At 46.6% G+C, this 18,099-nt stretch overlaps 1 protein-coding gene across 6 annotated transcripts in view; it reads left to right on the plus strand.

Moving 5' to 3' along the window:
- LPP (LIM domain containing preferred translocation partner in lipoma) overlaps positions 1-18,099 on the plus strand; it is a 688,443-nt gene that overhangs the window by 47,205 nt on the left and 623,139 nt on the right. The window contains exon 1 of one of the 6 annotated variants that reach the window (XR_009540717.1): positions 7,208-7,323. The exons of the other annotated variants lie outside the window; for them this stretch is intronic. The gene's annotated coding sequence lies outside the window, so the exon portion shown is untranslated. Of the gene's footprint in view, positions 1-7,207; positions 7,324-18,099 lie in introns of those variants that run through there. 6 annotated transcript variants of the gene reach the window in all.

Genomic DNA, 18,099 nt, shown 5'->3' on the forward strand with positions numbered 1-18,099 from the left:
TTCTTCTTCCTGTGATGTGGATGTTTATGGACCAGTAGTTGGTGGGACCATCTTTAGAGAAAGGATGGGGCAGTGAAGACACTCTTGACTACATCCTGATCACAAAACACTCCCAAGGGTTCTTCTTCCCCACTGCACGGTAAAGAGATCTGACGCTCAGATTTGGAGGCACAGTCCTGGGGGAAGCATGGCCAACCCTTGGAGTTGAGAGGAATTGGGGGTATACTCTTGCCTGGTACCCTTAGTGACAATGTAATGGGAAGTGTGACTGGAAAGATGGGTTGAGGCCCATCCTGGAGGCCATGAGTGCTGGCCTGAAGGAAGTTGGACATTATTTTTTGTGCAGTTCAGAGCACTGGTGAGGGGTCACCTGCAAAAGTTGGGATGAAATTGGGGGTTAACCTGGCAGCACCTTCAGGATGTTCAGGGAACGTGGGGCAAAACTCAGGTGAGAGACAGGGAATCTTGTAGTTGGAGCAGGGGCCTCAAGATGAGGTGATTCCCAAGTTTTGGGCACATTCTAAGGTATTTTTTTCAGTGGTTCGACTTTTTACTTGAGGTTATAATAACAATGATAATAGTGGTTTTTTTTTTTTTTTTTTTTTGCGGTACGCGGGCCTCTCACTGCTGTGGCCTCTCGCGTTGCGGAGCACAGGCTCCGGACGCGCAGGCTCAGCGGCCATGGCTCACGGGCCCAGCCGCTCCGCGGCATGTGGGATCTTCCCGGACCGGGGCATGAACCTGTGTCCCCTGCATCGGCAGGCGGACTCTCAACCACTGCGCCACCAGGGAAGCCCATGATAATAGTTTTATGGCCAGATCCTGGGATACCAAGTCTCACACTTTCTCCTGTGCCAGTGACCTGGTTTTCTCAAACTCACCTTCTCCACCCTGGACTGTCTTGATTGACATCCTTGGAAGCCTGAGATGGCCATGAGTTTCAAAGGTTCCAGAGACAAGATGTAATATTTTCAAAGATGATCTGTAGGGAATTTGGGACATGAAATGTATTCTTCCCTTTAGCTCTTTATTGCCATCATATTGTTTGTTTAGGTTGAAATGTCCATGAGAGCAAGGAGGGAAAAAATTGGACCTCTGTCACTTGTTGAGCATCTTCTTTGCCCTGGATGCAGTGCTACCTGCTTTTTCATCTGTGGACATAGATGGATTTATAGATGGAGTGATCATAACACAGTATTTATTGTTGCATTCTGCTAAGCAACTTATGCATGAAATTAGTTAATTCTCATAAACGCCTTATTAGGTGGATAACAATATTATTTCCCATTTACAGATGAGAGAGCTGAGGCTTAGCAAGGTTTAAATAACTTGCTTCTGAGAACACAGGTCTTTGAATAGATTATCATCCAAGTTTTCTACTTTGAGACCTCTTTCTCCCCTGCTACACCATATATTGCCTGTCTCACTGGTAAAAATGCAGAGCAGCTTAAAAGGAGGTACATCTCAGACGTTGGAAGTTACTAGAATCAGAGCTGGAAGGTACTACGAAGCTCTCAGAGGCTGCTGGTTTTCAAGCTGTGCTCCCCTGAGCCTGGGAGACTCCGAGAGGGGCCTTGGGGTTGGGCTGCAAGGTAGGGAGGCGACAAATGGTCAGAAGAGTAGGAGGGAAGGGGGCTCTGGAGCCCAGTCTTAGCAGCTCTGCTTTTATCTTCGTTACAAGCTCAGCATCCACAAAGCATGTTGCATAATGGAAAAGCTCTACTGCTAGGGAAAAAAAGTTTGAAAACCACTGTGCTGGCCCAGTCTGTCTTTGTACTAAGGCTGAAAGGCAAAGTGGCATAACACAAGTCACAGCTGTGAGGGCCTCGGAGCTTTTTCCTTTTGTCAAGGGAATATGTGTCCTGTCCACCTCCTTCTGATGGGCCTTTGGAGCACCTGGCTGTAGGTTCAGAGTCATGCATCCCCTGAGTAGCTGCAGAGCCTTCGGGCTGCTCCAGGCACATGATTCTTGACCTGTGTCTTTCAACTTGGCTGTGTCTCCCCTTTGGATCTTGGGACCCTCGCTGAGATTAGTTCCATTTCTATGTAGAAGAGAGTGGAAATTACAGCCAGTGCTGTGTTACTTCCACGGCCCAACCTTCAGAGATGTTGTCTAACTGAATAACATGTAATTATTGATTGTCCACTGTGTGTACAGTGCTGAGAACACAGACAAGGTTCCTGGCTCCAAGGACTTTGTGGGGAAACAGAAGCAAATAAGGAATTTTGTCAACTATTTTTGGAGATCATTATGTTTGTTATATAGGATTATTACGTGTGATAGGATGATTTTATCTCATAGAAATGGGATAGGAAGAGTCTGGGCAGTAGGAAAGAAGAAGGTTAGAGATTGGAGAGTATGGTCTAGAATTGCAAGGAGTTGAGTTTGCACTGAGTTAGTTAACCCTGGCCTCTCCCGCTTTCTTTCTCTAAGACTGGCACAGTTTATCTTTAAGCCTTCATTTCCTGATCTGTATTATGGGAGCCAGACTGCCTAGCTCACAGGGTTGTTGACGGGGTTAAATGGGACAGTGTATGCAGCCTGCTTTGTTCAGTGCTCAGCACAGATGAAATACTCTATAAATTATGTTTGTTATTATTTAGCAGTGAGGAGCCAAAGAGACTACTTTTTGAAAGATGATCAGTGGTGTGATCAAAGATTGCTTCTCAGAAAAAGACTGTTTTTAGAACTAGAATCCAGTCACCTTAGCCTCCAGCTATCATTTGGCTTCAGTTTACCTTGCTGAGCTACTCCTTGTCTCCACTCACCTGCCCACCTGTCCCGCTAGTTCCCTACACATCCGCTAAGCTTGCTGTTCACTGGACATAGCTCCTTATCGCCTGGGCTCAAATCTTTCCTTTTGCCTGGAATGTCCTTTACTCCTTCACCTCCCCCTTTTCCTGTCCTACCCTCTTAATAGCTGACCCGGAAATCCATCTCTCCCATCGAGGGGGACCCTACTGAAGTCTCTTGTCCTGTATTATGGTCAGCCTTTCTCTTTCATGCTTGTGAGCTCTTTGAGATGCAAAGTTGTTTGCATCTCAAAGCCCTTTGCTATAGCATCCCTGAGGATGCAGGCGCACACTCATGCTAGGAATCACACATCTGTGCAACAAAACCATGTAGGGTCTTCCTTCACCTTTAAGCACAAGGAAGCAGATGATCAAATGCAAACCAGAAAACAGTCATCGTTGAGCTGTGTGTGCATCAGCCCTGAGAATGGATTTCTGGGGAAGATCCGGCCCTTCCATAAATGCCATGGCTGACTTGGGTCTTTGCAGGAATTGAAGAGAATCCTGATGACTAGTGTGTTGGGGGAGGCCTGAAGGAAGCCAGGCTCTCCCACCTGAGCTCTCAGATCTTCTTGGGTGCCTCCTGGCTCCTGGTGACCTGCTGCAGGACCTCTGGTATGTAAACGGGCTTCTCTGCAGCCTGGGCTGCCCAAATGCCAGGCTGAGCCTCTGTGAGCTGGGCCAGAGGTTTAATGGGTTGGAGATTTCTTTTGGAATCTGCAGCTTGAAATATCCTGTACCCTTGATTAATTCATGCTCGGGAGCTTCCTTAGTGTGCTCTGGTAAATAGCTCCGTACCGTGCGTTTCTTTCCCTGTGGGCTTGTTGCAGAGAGACTGGAGCCTGTGTTTTCTAACAAGTTCTCCAAGGAAAACATTGCAGGTCAGGTTTTCAGAACTGAGACTCTCAGGGGGTCTTCCCAGCGCCCATCTCTGTTACCTCCTTTTGGCCTGGCATTTGCTTGTAGCCAAAAAGGGCGAGTTTGTCTTGAGCAGTCCTGGGGACATTTGTGATGTGGGGCTGAAAATCTGACAGTTGATGCTGAGTTTCAACTGCACGAATGAGTAGCATATAGACAGAACCCTGCAGAACGTCGTATCATTTCCCTTCAATTCCCAGAGCCTTAATGTGTCTTTGTCTTGAGAATGACCTCGCTGTTTTTTTTGTTTGTAATGGAATGCACAGTCATTGACAAGTAATCACAAGAATCCCCTACACTTTTGTAACGCCTACCCATTTTCCAGAGGGCTTTCACTAGCCTTATCTCAGTTGATCCTCATAACTGCTCTGAGAGGTAGGCAGAGGGGCTGTTTTCATCTCTAATTTTCAGCTGCAGAAACTGAGGTTTAGAAAAGTCAAACAGTTGACCAGAGGTCATTTATTTCATATGCAGCAGAATTGGAACTGGACTCTTAAATCGTCTAACTCTTAAACCAGCATTCTTTTCACTACTTACCATCTTTGTGACCTTGGGAATATACTTAACCTCCCTGAGCCTCACTTTTCCTATCACTACAGTGGGTATAATCCTCCAGGGATAGTTGTCAGTAGGGATTGAATGAGATTGTCTGGTAAAGCACTTACTAAACTGTAAAGAATGCAATAATGTAAGGCATCATTATCACACATACCTTGAATTCACATAGTGCCACATCAGAACGGTGGCAGAAAAGAACATTTTTCCCCCCCATTTTGAAAGGACACGGAGGAGAATGGTGCCGGCAGTTGTCAGGGATCACGAGCTCCCAGCCTTGTGTTCAGCCAGTTGGCCCTGCTGTCCTGCCTGCAGGCCGCTTTGTGATTCTGAGAGCGCTTATGTTGGCAAGGCGCTCTTTTCTTACAGAGCTCGCTCTTAATGTTCCTTGAAACAGTCTTGTATCCTGGAGACAGTTTTAGGTTGGCCAGGCTGGAGAGCAGGAGTGGGGAGCTGGGGAGGGGATCCGCATTCCTGAGCTTCGTCCACAAAGGGTGGGAATGTGGTGTGGTTGATGGGGTCCAGGTGGATGAGGAACTGATCACAAAGTCTGTTTTCTCTCTTTTCTCAGTGACTGGGCTTTAATAGGGTACGTCTTGTGAACCCACAAGGCCAGCGGTACCTATGCAGAATGGGTTGCTTAGCACTAATGCTTATTGGAAAAATCCAGAAAGGATGGGCCTCAAGTTGGCAGGAGGCAGCCAGGGTGACCGAGGAATGAGATCTCGGAGAGCTTTATTTCTGTAGCCACATTCACCTACAAAAGTTCCAGACCCATGAGACAGGCATAGGTTGTTGGCATGGTTCAGAGAAGCAGAAGAAGGAGCCAGAGGTTGAAGGCCCGGAAGCCATATTTATTTCCATATAAGGAAGAACTTTCTGTTGGAAAGATGGAATTTACAGCTGCAGGAGATAATGATCTCCACCTCACTGGAGACCTCAGGGATGCCATGGGGGGAGGGTTTGGTTCATAAATAGGAGAGACATTGGGCTCAGTGGCCTTTCTGGTCTTTTCTTCCCCTGAGATCCCAGAGCCAGTGGTTGTCAGGGGTCACGAAGAAGAAAGACACACATACATTAAGGAATGAAGGGTTGCTTTGTGGATATGGAAACTGATCTCCAAATGCTGCTAGCAGAATGGAGGGTAGCTTTAGACTTTTCGTTCTGGTTTTCATTCCTGTCTCTGTAGTTCCCTCCTTGGTCCTTGGTTTACAGAGTTCCCAGGTCATCCCTGGGTAGTTGTTTTCCATGGAATAGCTCTTTCCTCTGCTGAAATGCTCCGGTTGGAATATCGGAAGGAACTCTGAGCTCCTGAAAGGATGACAGTCTTTCTACAGAAGCACTAAGTCTGATGGCTGGTTTAGTGTCAGTTACACACGAGGACCATCTCCTTACCCTCTTCAAGCCTACTTCTGGGACCGCTTGGGAGTACTGCAGTTGCAAGAATTCTGTGCTGAGTTCTGGTTCTAGCATGTGGTGGAAGGTTTTCTGATCCTGTTTCCTTACCTCATTTAGTAACCACTTATATTTATGTTTACTTATGAAACATGCAATGAATAAGAAGTGTTGGCCATTTTTTCAGGTACTTGTGGTGTGCTTGCAAAAATAGAAAACAAGTGATCAAAATAAATGTCAGGACTGTTCGATAGGCTGGACAGAAGCTGCTTTTAGAGCACATAGTTGGACAATTTGGGGATATCTACCCAATTTGTAGATGAGAGAATATAAGCTACGAGAGGAGAAGAGATTTGTCCAAAGTGGTAAGGAGTGACTGATCTGGGCTTAGGGCTTGGGTCCCCTTGCTCCCTGAACAGTGGTGTTTATTGCTTGAAGGTTGCCTTGGGATGAGAAAAAGCACCCTCATGGTGAAGGCCCAAAAAGTAGCAAGTGGGCGATGATTCTGAACAGTGGCTCATCTGACCTACAGAAAGCCTTTACAGCCAACAGTAGAATAAGATTGTGCTGAGAAATAGAACCACTAGGAAGCCAAGATACAGATTCCTTCTCTGAGCAGACCCCGACTTCCCCACACTGCCATTTCATCTCTCTCCTTTCTTCTCTAATTCAGTCTGGAGTCATTTCAGACCAGATTCATCCCTGATTGACTCCACTGGTTCAATTTAGTCATTGGACACTTTTCAGGACCTTCGGGTTAGAATTAATCTTACAAACTAAGGGAATGAATCTTACAAATTAAATTGGGCATGTCACCCTTCTGTCCACCCTCCCCCCCCGCCCCCCCCCCCCCCCCCCCCGCCTCCAGTTTTCTCCTGGAAGTCTGGTTTTATTCTGGGTCTTCTTGCCTGGTGTCTGTCCTATGAAGAACTCATGCGAAACTAAGTTCCCAAGAGGACTCTAGGCCCAAGGGGGTCAGGGATTGGGGTCCAAGGGTTGTTTTCGTACTCATCTGCCACTGAAAGAACTGTGGGCTGGATTCTTGGTGACCCTCTTCAGGTGCATCCCCCTAAACACCCCCCACCCCACCCCATTAATAAATTGACTTCATAATAAATTGACTTCATAAATGTAGTTGCATTCTAGATGGCCCCATTCCTAAGATGAACTTAAAGCCTTTCAAACCAGTCACTTCGTTGTCTGGACAGGGGAGCCTTTTTCCTGTAACAGGAGAGCCTGTGGAACAGTTGAGGCTCCACTTCTTTGGGGGTTAAACATTCACTCTGAGTAAGGAATTCTGTCTTTAGTGGGGCATGTTCTTCAAGTGCCAGAGGAGAGAAGGGTGATTTTTCTGACATCCTCCAGCCTGCTTCTCCATATATGGAAATGTTTACCCACCACACTGATCTATTGGAAGGGAAGGAGGTGACTCAGGGTTTAGGAGAAGCAGGATTTGAATTCTTGCTTCCAGAAACAAAGTCGCCCCCTCCCCCCCACCCCTCCCCCTCCTTTCCTTTGCCCCTTGTTCTGGGAGCCGAGGAGAGAAGGTTTCAGTACTGTTCCCCTCGGGCCTGGGGACCACCTCTTTGCAGCGGGACTCAGGGTGTGTGAGAGAGAGTGAGGGCCAGCGGAAGGCCAGCTGCCTGTGGGGCCTGACGGCGCGTGAGTATTTCGTTATTGCCAGAGCCAGTGACATCTCTGCCCGCAGACCCACGGCTCAGAGTCCTGAGGGCTGGTTCGCTTGCATGGTGATGGGGCATGTGGCTGGGAGCGCTAGCTGCTTTCGTTTGGGGTGTGGACAGCTGCTTTCCCAGGGTAATACTTCTCACAGTGGGATTCAGAGACGGGCTATGCCTGAGGAAAAATTCTATTCGTATATTAAAAATTAGAGTTATTCCTCCCACCTGAGGCCTAACTTAATTTGGGGAGGAAGATAATTTGGGAGTGTTGTTGTCTGTCTGAGTGCTAGGGCTAGAGTAACACCCCAGGAGGGGTGTTGGTGGACACTTGGGGAGGGCTAGTTTTATCTTGAAAAGCAGAGTTATGGTTGGACTTAAGAGTACGCAAAAGGTTTCTGTATAGCATTTGCATGGCATCCACTCCGCAGTAAATACCTGGTGTGTGGACACTGCGTAGATCTGAGGGACTGCCAGAGTTGGGACGATTTGCTTGATCTGTTTCATTTTACAGCATGATGGTGGGCAGGGGAGGCCCAGGAGTGCAGCTCACCTGCCTCGCAGGTACATGGCTAGTTAGGTGGGATTAGAATCCAGATCTTTTTATTCTTGGGTCATTCCTCCTTCTACTACGTGGAAGCTGCCCCTTCAGACAAAGGCAGAGAAGATGCCCATTTTGCAGATGAGGAAATTGGGACTCAGGGTGCCAGAGTTGCCCACACTTATTGATCTAATTTGTGAGAAATTGAGAACTGGAACCAAGTTCTCCCAGGTCAGACCTCTTTCTATCACGTTACATGGACTCAAAGGTTTGAATTTGTTGGTTTTTTAATTTCACTTTTTTTTTTTTTTTTCTTCTTTGGTTTCTACTTACCCTTTTCTTCTTTGGGTCATGTGAATATTGTTTGAATGTGAGCTGCTACCTTCCCATCTGCTCTGCTGCCTGTTATCTTTTTCTTTCCTGAAAGAGGATGATAGCTTGTCCAAGAGGAGGAACTGAATAGTGGAGGCCTTTATTTCAGCTTTACCCGTGGAGATGAAATTATGCACAGGCCTTGAAAGAAACTGATCAGGGCTTTCCATCTAAGCCTCTCCCACTATTCTTAAAGCTGCAAGAATTCTGGAGTATAATTCCCATTCATAGGCGAGCCCTGATTCTGAATAGATTTTCACACACACACACACACACACACACACACACACACACACACACACACACACACACACACACACACACACACACAGAGACTTCTTTAGCCTTCTTTGATGTGACAGAGCAGCATTCGACAGAGACCAGGAGGGCACCACCCCACTACAGTCCCCGCGATGTTACACGGCCCTAATGAGTAACTCTTCGTAGTCAGATCAGTTTCTGATCAGCTTGGGGGCCCCTTTCTCTAGTGCAGGAAAGATGTTGGAGATGTGTTTTGGAGAAGTGCTTTGATGCCCATGGCGTTAGGTGACAGATCACAATAGTGGGCAGAAAGTGCCCTGACACCTGAGCTTGTGTGGTCGGTGAGGAAGGGAGGGGAAGCAGCTCTCTAAGCGGCTCTGAAGAACGGGGGAGAAGAGACAGGGAGGGACTTCCCTCCCGGGAACCTGCGCGCACCCCACCTCCTCCTACCCGCTGTGCCTGGGCCCTGATTGTAGGCTCTGTTCACCAGGTGGGAGGAGCCTACCTTGAAGCCTGGAGGCTTGGGATGTTTTCCTGCTGTGATGCTGACCATGGGCACCAAGAGGTTAGGGTTGGTAGTACCAATGGGAATGCTTTGACTGCCCATAAGGAGAACTGACATGCACTGACTGCTCTCTGGGCGCCAGGCACTGGGCTAAGCACTTGACCTCCATTGATTCACCACTACAGCTACCTGTGAGTAGGTACTATTTGGGGGGGTATTTACTTATTTATTTAAAAATTATTTGATTGAAGTATAGTTGCTTTACAATGTTGTGTTAATTTCTGCTGTACAGCAAAGTGATTCAGTTGGTACTATTGTTTAAATTGTATTTTTAATTTTGGTAGAATACACATAACGATTTTTACCATCTTAACTATTTTAAAAAAATTATTTATTTTATTTTTGGCTTTGTTGGGTCTTTGTTGCGTGCGGGCTTTTCTCTGGTTGCGGCGAGCAGGGGCTACTCTTTGTTGCGGTGCACGGGCTTCTCACTGCGGTGGCTTCTCTTGTTGCGGAGCACGGGCTCTAGGCACGCAGGCTTCAGTAGTCGTGGCATGCGGGCTCAGTAGTTGTGGCTCGCGGGCTCTAGAGCGCAGCCTCAGTAGTTGTGGCGCACAGGCTTAGTTGCTCCGCAGCATGTGGGATCTTCCCAGACCAGGGCTCGAACCCGTGTCCCCTGCATTGGCAGGCAGACTCTCAACCACTGCACCACCAGGGAAGCCCCATCATCTTAACCGTTTTTAAGTGTATAGCTCGGTAGTGTTCAGTACAGTCATATATTGGACAGCCAGTTTCCAGAATGCTTTTCATCTTGCAAAACTGAAACTCTGTACCCATTAAACTTTTACTCCTCATTTTCCCCTCCCCCAGCCCCTGACAGCCATCATTCTGCCTTCTGTCTCTAAGAATTTGAATTTTCTAGGTATCTTATAGAAGTGGAATCATACAGTATTTGTCCTTTTGTGACTGGCTTCTTTCACTCAGCATAATGTCTTCAAGGTTCATCTGTGTTGTAGCATTTGTCAGAATGTCCTTCTTTTTTATGGCTGAATAGTAATAAATTGTATATATACCACCACATTTAATTTAGGTACTATTTTTTACCTCCATTTTATAGCGGAAGAACCTGAGGCTTTGAGGAGTTAATAAGTTGTCCAACACCATGCAGTCAGTAGTGGAGCTGGGATCTGAACCCAGGTCGTGTGGCTTTAGAGTGCATGTGATCAGGAGTAAGCAGATGGTGGAATTCAGCTGGCAAGAGTGTGAAAAACCAGGGTGATTCTCACCTGGGTGGTGACACCTCCTCACACAGTGCTGTGACATTTCAGTAACCAAGTGTTCCCAAGGACCATATGTACACAGGTATTTCCCTCTGGTTTATATTGGCCTCTGGGAAGCTCAGAGCCAAATGTGAAGCCCACCTCTAGCAAATGGTATGAGACATATGGCTTATATTTCTGTCCCTTTCCTTCACCTTATTTTTCCATCTCCCTTCCCAATTTTATTACTTTAAAAAAAATCATGAACGGTGTGCATCTTTTGTCAGGTACTTCAGATTTTTTCTGGAACAAGGCAGACTATATAAATCGATGACATGATATCAGGTATTTTTGTTATTATTATTGTCTAAGGAATAACTGGTCTGTGGAGCAGTGGACAGAGACTAAAGAGGAGATTTTCTAACCTGACTCTGCTGTTAACTCAGTGTCTAACTTGGGCGAAGGCGCATGCACCTTTCTGAGTCTCAGTTTTCCCGCCTGGAAGATGGGGCTGCAGTTGATGACAGCGAACATTTCGTCTGTGGTGAGCCCTGTTCTAGGCGCTCCACATGGTTTATCTCCTTTAATTCTCCCCACATTCCCGCCCCACCCTTAATATTATTTTTCTTTTTTTCCTTATTAATTAATTAATTTATGGCTGCATTGGGTCTTCATTGCTGCATGTGGGCTTTCTCTAGTTGCGGCGAGCGGGGGCTACTCTTCGTTGCAGTGCACGGGCTTCTCATTGCGGTGGCTTCTCTTGTTGCCGAGCATGGGCTCTAGGCGCGCAGGTTTCAGTAGTTGTGGCACGTGGGCTCAGTAGTGTGGCTCGCGGGCTCTAGAGCACAGGCTCAGGAGTTGTGGCGCACAGGCTTAGTTGCTCCGCGGCATGTGGGATCTTCCCGGACCAGGGCTCAAACCCGTGTCCCCTGCATCGGCAGGTGGATTCTTAACCACTGCGCCACCAGGGAAGTCCTGTTGTCCCCTTTTTAGTTGAGATAAATAAGGCCTAGAGAAGTGGGAAAACTTGCCTGAACTCCTACAGCTCCTGACTGCAAGAATCAGTGATCCGCGTCTGACTCCAAAGCCCAGGATGTTAGCCGCAGTGCTGGGCTACTTGCCTTGACGCAGCCTTTGAGGCTTCTGTCATCTGCGGCATGCATTCTAATTTCATTAAGTCTTTATTGGATTCCCAATTATGTGCCTCTTACTGCTCTGGGCGCTGATCCAGTATTGGGTTTAGAGTGAAGAAAAAGACACACAAAACAATGATCCCTTGGAACTTACATTCTAGTAGGGTTGTGTGGAGGAGGCAGATAATAGATGAACATGTAAACAGCAGAGAATAATAAGTAACGCTTAGGAGGGTTCACAGAGAGTGCTCTGCCCGTGAGGGAATGAGGAAGAGCCCAGGAAGTGATGTTTAAGCTGAGGTCTGAATGACAAGGAGCCAGCCATGGGAAAGTCGGGGTTGGGCAGGGAGCATTGTAGGCAGAGGGCAAGGCCAGTGCCAGGGCTGTGGAGTGGGAATGAGTTTGTGTTTGAGGAACAGAGGAGACCAGTGTGCCAGAAGGTAGTGGACTGCTGGGGGAGAAGCACGAGATGAGGGCACGGCCGTGGCTGGTAGGCGTCAGTGAGCTTGAGAAGGGGCTTGGAGCTGAGTTGAGGTGTGAAGATGCTCAGGGAAGCATCTGAGTCACGTTTACCAGCGTCATTCTGACTTCTGTGGGGGAAACGCATTGCAAGGAGTAGAAGCAAGCCATAATCCAGCTGAAAGGTGGTAGTCACAGTGATTAGGGTAGTCGAAGTGGAACCAGAGAGAAGGGGATGGGTTCATGACATGCTTTGGTGGGATCGTCTAACTCTGTAGGATGTCAGGTGCAGTTTCCTCCAGAGAAATGTCAAGCTCAAGTGGGCAGTAATCTGAGAGACCCCGATGGAGGTGGAGTGGGGTGCGCAGACGTGCAGCTGGTTTGGACTAAGGAGTCTGAGTGCTCCCCGCTTTGGTTTCTAGCCTTGAGCTTCTGGCCAAGGACCGGAGGGCAGTGGCTTCCTGCCTCTGACTTCCCGGCTGAGAGCTGCTGGAACGCCCCACGATGAGCCCCGCAGAACGTGCCGCTTCCTTTGCTCTTTCTGGGTATTTGTATAAAGCATTCTTTCCCACCAAGGATGCAGAACATCAGAGTGATGTTGACTTCATGGGCCATATTTAACATATGGTTTTTCCTTGATGTGTCCTCTGTTCTTGCAGAAACTCCTGCCTCTGGTAAACTGTGTGGTGAGGCGCCTTCAACCACCCTGTCAGATGGATTTCGAAGGCTCAGTGGGGGCCCGGAAGAGCTGGGGCTTCAAAGCTCCACCTTGCCTTGGGGACCCTGGTCCAAGGGTACCCCTCAGCCCTCCTCTTTTACTTACATTTGAATTCACACTTGCTGGACCTTGCCCTGCTCCCTGTAATTCCTTTTCATGGGCTGGACTTCCCTGTAAGTACTCCAATTTTCAATGGAGAAACTGGTCTCAGAGAAGTTAGGTGATTAGTCAATGAGTCAGTTTGGGAATCCAAGATTCCTGACCGGGCCTCGTGCTCTGGCCACCAGGCCAAAGTGACCTAGCATGTGACCTTTTCCCAGGGTGTCTCATGGCGATCTTATACTGCACTTGGCCTAAGCCTGGAGATGCTCAGAGATTATAGACAAAGTCATCTGAAATTCACTCCTGAGGCTTCTTGACAAACTCCTCTTCAAATAGTTTGCAGTCTATAGTTGCCAGTGTTTTTTTTTTTTTGCGGTATGCGGGCCTCTCACTGTTGTGGCCTCTCCCGTTGCGGAGCAACAGGCTCCGGACGTGCAGGCCCAGCGGCCATGGCTCACAGGCCCAGCCGCTCCGCGGCACATGGGATCCTCCCGGACAGGGCACAAACCCGCGTCCCCTGCATCGGCAGGCGGACTCTCAACCACCGCGCCACCAGGGAAGCCCTGTTTTTTTGGGTTTTTTTTTTTACACTCTTTTAGCATCATCTCTTAAAAACAATGTTTTGTTTTTTGCTCACTTGAATTTCTTTAAAGTTTCTCTCGTATATTACCCATTCATTTAGTCAACAAACATTTACTGAGTTCTTACTGTATGCCAGGCATTGTGCTAGGTGCCGGGGATGGATTCAAAGATAATTTGGAGGCGTATGGGAGTGGATAATTACAGCACAGTGAGATAAGTGCTATAATAGAGGGATATATAAGGAGCTAGAAATAGCACTATGAATAACATCTCTGAACAAATTGCCTTCTTTTTTTCCTTTTGGATTATTCCCTTATGTATATTGCCCAAAGTGGGATTACTGGGTCATTTAAAAGATGAAAACAATTTGGCACAAAAAGATGTAATGACTTTGCCTGGGGAATATAGCTCAATTTTCAACAGGGGGAAGATTGTTGGCAATTGCAGATTTAGATACTTCACCAGGAGGATTGGGCAGTTTTTATACTATTTCTATCAATGTGGTGGCTTTCGGGGGAGCACCTATTCTAAACATGTCACCCCACATGTAGAAACACATGTCCTTATATTTAATCTCACAGATTCCTTGATAATGCTCACAAGAACCTAGCTATGTAAGTATGATCGTTTCCATTTTACAACTGAGGAAACTGTGCCTTCGTTAAAAGGAAGTGACTTGCTCAGCATTCCATAGTGAATTCGTGGAGAATCCAAGAATCAAGTGTAAGGCCTTTTGATTCTATAACTCCCGTCCTGTACTCCATGCTCTTTTTACCAACTGGGGGGTACTTATGCTCCAGCGAGGGCCTGGAATTCATTTAGTTATCTGTAGAAACTCTTCTCGAGAAGGTCAGTATCCATGAGATAGGTATAGAAGTCCTAACCTCCAGAGGGTCCAGTGTCCCGCTGTACATTGACCTGAAAGGACCTGAAGGCCCTTTATTCCTGACTCTGGCCCAGGTCCTGAAAGGTTAGTGCATGGTCTTAGCGCTGAAGCACAGAATCCCAAGGAAAGCTGAGACCATGCCACCCACAGTCCTGCTTTGAAACATTTATTATTTCCCTAGTATATTCAGCGGCATTTCCCTGACTTATAATTCACTTATTTTGTTATTCGTAACATTTTCCTAGTATTTTTGGCATTTAAGTAAAAACTGCCCCTGCTACCCAGGGCTCATCATAACCAGACAGCAGTAGCTTGTGAACACCCTTGATGTTCCCACTCACTCATTTTTTCACCTTCATGCTGTAACTCATGCTGTTCTTCTAGCCTGAGATGAACTCTCCCATCTTCATCCCTAGAACTCCTGCTTCTCCTGTAAACTTCTGCACAGATGCCACCTTCTGAATGAAGTAACCTCTGATCACCATCCGTTCCCTACCGTCCATACTCCCTTAGAAGCGATCTCTCTGTTCTGCTAACTCACAACACAGTGGGCCAGGAGGCAATAAAGTATAACCGTATGGTGCTTACAGGCATGGGATCTGGATTTGAGTTTTGGCTCTGATGCTTCCTAGCTGTGTGATCTGTGAGGTCAGTTAACCTGATGAGTTGCCTCATCTGTCAAGTGGGTACAAATAATCACACCAAGCCACAGCGTGTTAGGAAGATTTGTACTGTCATCTGTGCTGCTTCTGTGGCACCTGCCATCACCTACTTTATATTTTATCTCTGTTTCTAGACTGGGAGCTCTTTAAGGGCAGGAAGGGTCCCATTTTAGCCTGTGTTCTTCTGGTTCATCAGATTGCGTAGTGCTGACATTTCCCTAAAGGCGGAATGGAAATCCTGTTTGCAACACGAGACTTGGTTTCTTTTCTGGGTCTTCCATGGGTGAGTGTTCCGGACTAGAGCAAAGTGTCAATGGACGGGTGGGTTTGGGGCAACTCTGAGGGCCACCCTCTCCTCTGACTTCTCTGGGTGGGGCCCCAGCGAAGGGTCCCTCCAGAGGAAGCTTTCGTGTAGACACTCCCACCCTTGCTGTGCTTGGAAGCTGATTACGGAAGGGGATTCAGTTCCATGTAACTTTCTCTTGTGTCATTTTCCAAAATGCGGTAGCCATGAGTCTCAAGAGCCCGTGCTTTAGCCTGGCACACGAGGTCCTCCATGCTCTGGCCACAGCATTCCTTTCCAGCCTCATGTCCCACCACCTCCCTCCATGTATTTTTGCCACTGGCCTCACCAGATTAGTCACTTTCCCCGAGAAGAACACCCTGAACTCGTCTCCTTAAGGCCTTAGCACACTGTGTTCTCTGGGCCTATTTCCCTCCTCCTCATACTTGGAAATCCTCTCAGGTCTTCAGGCCCAGTTTAGAAGGCGTCATCCGCAGAGCTCTTCCTGACCCTCAAAAGGACACTGCACGTACTGGTACTTTGCACACTTTTCCTTCTGTCTTGTCACGGGCGAGTGTGTCCCTCTTGAACCTGTGAGCTCTTTGAGAGCTCAAGGCATGTCTGACTCAGCGCCTGTATCTGCGAGGCCCGTACACTCTGCCTTCTTAAGGACAGGAGGTACCAGCAAATGCCTGTTTTGTGCACCTCTGAATGCAAGGCATCGACATCGTGGCAGCTAACAGTTGCGCCGGGGGGTGTTCAGAAGCTCATGCTAGGATTACCCGTGATTCATTTGATCATGAGCCCAGACACTTGAATAATGTTTTTGAGTTGCCCTGATAGTAGCTCATTGCTAACCTTTCTCAGGCCTGCTTCTCACATACCTGGCAGATGTCTGCTTAGTGCCAGGGCTCTGAGCTCTTTATTTCACTTAAGACGTAGCGGCAAGATCATGTGGCAGCTTCTAGTTTTAGTTTTTTGAGGAACCTCCATACAGTTCTCCATAGTGGCTGCACCAATTTATGTTCTCACCAACAATGTAGGATTGTTCCCTTTTCTCCATATGATCCAGCAATCCCAATCCTGGGTGTATATCCGGACAAAACTATAATTCGAAAAGATACGTGTACCCCTATGTTTATAGCGGCCTTATTCACAATAGCCAAGATATGGAAACAACCTAAAAGTCCATTGACAGATGAATGGATAGAGAAGATGTGCTATATATACACAATGGAATACTACTCAGCTATAAAAAAGAATGAAATAATGCCATTTGCAGCAACAGGGATGGACCTAGAGATTACTATACTAAGTGAAGTAAGTCAGAAAGAAAAAAAACAAATATATGATATCATTTACATGTGAAATCTAAAATATGACACAAAAGAACCTATCTATGAAACAGAAACAGCCTCACAGACATAGAGAACAGACTTGTGGTTGCCAAGGGGAAGGGGAGGTGGGGGAGGGATGGATTGCAAATTTGGAAGTAGCAGATGCAATCAATTATGTATAGAATGGATAAACAACAAGGTCCTACTGTATAGCACAGGGAACTATATTTAATATCCTGTGATAAACCATATTGGAAAAGAATGTGAAAAAGAATATACATATATACATACACATATATATCTGAATCACTTTGCTGTACAGCAGAAATTAACACAACATTGTAAATCAACTCTACTTCAATAAAGTAAATTAAAAAAAAAGAACATAACAGCAGGGTGACATTCAAGAAGGATCTATCTGCTTTTAATGTGAACATTTTTTAGTTTGCAAGTTCAGACTTCGTTTTAAAATGTGAACACAGCAGAAGATTTTTTTCCAGGTATATTTCTGCCTCTAGCAGAACAGCTGTCCATAGTATAGTTTTAACTGCAAAATAATAAAACACAGGTCGTGGAGCTTGATTTTGAAGACTTGGGGTCAAGTCTTGGCTTTACCATTTACTAGCCCCCAAATCTTAGACAGTTGTTTGACCTCCCTGACCCTTAGTTTCCTCAGTGGACAATTGGGAAATCTTTTTCATAGGGCTGATGGACAGTTGAAATGAGGTCTTGGGCATTAAATTGGGGTTTTTACTACTGTCTGGCTCATCAATTGGAGTCGAAGGACATTTTTAGATAGCGGTTCCAAAGAGTTTGCCTTTGGTGGAAAATGCATGGATGTATAAGTTTTCAGGCATGTATTTTATTTTGTTTTATTTTTTGGGTGACGAAATAAATGAATTTACAGTCAGGGGACACACAGTATCTAGCAGGCCTAGTGAACATACATGGCTTATAAGACTCAGTTATAGTTCTAATAAATTAGAACCACAGAACCATAGGCTTTGAGAAATTGTAGACAGAAGCTTTGGAAGATGAGGGGGTGAGAATTGATTAATGCACACTGCCTGCAGGCTCTGTGCTTTGCATGCTGGGTACGGCATCCCAAGAAATGATTTCATACACCCTGATGGGTAGGTGATATTAGCCCCACTTTGAAGACAGGAAAGCTTGAGCTCAGGGAGGTTAAATAATTTACACAGGTCCCATAGCAAAGCCTTGAACTTCGCCCTGTACTTGTGATGGCCTCTAGAAATCCTTTCCATTTACAGAAGTGACAAGACCTGCCTTTATCCCTTCATTCCAGGGCAGCCACAAGTTCTGGGCCAGATAAAGCAATGGAAATGGGCAGTCTTAATGTCCCATAACTTGTTTAATGAGTCTAGAAGAGTGTCTTGACGTTTCCTGCCAGGAATCTGCTCATTTGGAGCTCCTTTGACTGCACTCATTCATCAGCCTTTACTTCTCTTTCTCCCTTTTGGGGAGATAATTGCCATTGGCCAGCTGCACTTTTGAGGTCAGGGGTGTATTTGAAGATGACTTCATATTTTCTTTAAGAAAAAAAATTACAGGTGGAAATTGAATCTGTTGAGCATTTCCCATCATCTCCTCCAACATGTGGTAGTGGGAAGAGGCAGCACGGGGCTGGGAGGTAGGGAGTTC

The sequence above is a fragment of the Lagenorhynchus albirostris genome, chromosome 5 (assembly GCF_949774975.1).
Source record: "Lagenorhynchus albirostris chromosome 5, mLagAlb1.1, whole genome shotgun sequence".
Taxonomy (NCBI): domain Eukaryota; kingdom Metazoa; phylum Chordata; class Mammalia; order Artiodactyla; family Delphinidae; genus Lagenorhynchus; species Lagenorhynchus albirostris.